Source organism: Charadrius vociferus, unplaced genomic scaffold (assembly GCF_000708025.1).
Source record: "Charadrius vociferus isolate BGI_N301 unplaced genomic scaffold, ASM70802v2 scaffold90, whole genome shotgun sequence".
Taxonomy (NCBI): Eukaryota; Metazoa; Chordata; class Aves; order Charadriiformes; family Charadriidae; genus Charadrius; species Charadrius vociferus.
Window position 1 is genome coordinate 11616421 of NW_009647222.1, and position 747 is coordinate 11617167.

At 53.0% G+C, this 747-nt stretch overlaps 1 protein-coding gene across 1 annotated transcript in view; it reads right to left on the minus strand.

The window, feature by feature from the left end:
- The window catches only part of WNT7B (wingless-type MMTV integration site family, member 7B), a 96889-nt gene that overhangs the window by 95601 nt on the left and 541 nt on the right, over nucleotides 1–747 (minus strand). The window lies entirely within an intron of this gene.

Genomic DNA, 747 nt, shown 5'->3' on the forward strand with positions numbered 1-747 from the left:
CTGCCACACCGTACTGCTTGCCCGGTCCCTCCGGGAAATCGCCCCCGCTCTCCCGCCTTTGGGGACTGTCCTTTGGCTCCCCCCACCCCCTTTCCCGGTATTGATTTCAAGGTGGGAAGCGAGCGCCTTTGGATTGCAACTCACCTTATGCATTCTTGATCATTTAAAAAAAAAAATCCCGCAGCTATGCAAAGACAGGATCTTTAAAGAGTTTGTAGCTCGACAGGTAAGGACTCGGCTGGGGCTCAGGAATGTGGAAATTCAACTCAAGTCAGCCTACTGCGACGAGCAATATTAATAAGGGCATACAGGTACTGGGGGGGAGAGGCAGAGGGAGAGAGGGGGAAACTTGGCAACTAAAATAACAAGAGCGATCTCGATCGCGGCGATCAAATACTGAGGAGCACACAGCGGGCTCCCAGGGAGCCCCCGGGCCGGTCCCGTCGGCGAAGCCCGCCCGGCTTCCCGGGCGCTGCAGCGCGGAGGTAGCCGGACCAGCTGTCAAGTTAATTTCAACACGTCCGTGTGATGGATAGAAACGCAAATTGTGTCTAGGCCTGCATAAAACAAATCCCTGAGTGCAGGTTCAGAGCAGGGATTCCCCTCCTCCCGCCCCTTTCGCCTTTTTAATACTTAAGCTCTGCTCTATTGTCCCAGCAGCAGCGGCTGAGTTAACTCTGTCAGGCTGCTTTTTTTTTTTTTTTTTTTTTCCTTTGGGCACCGTCCCGCACGAAAAATATTTACATT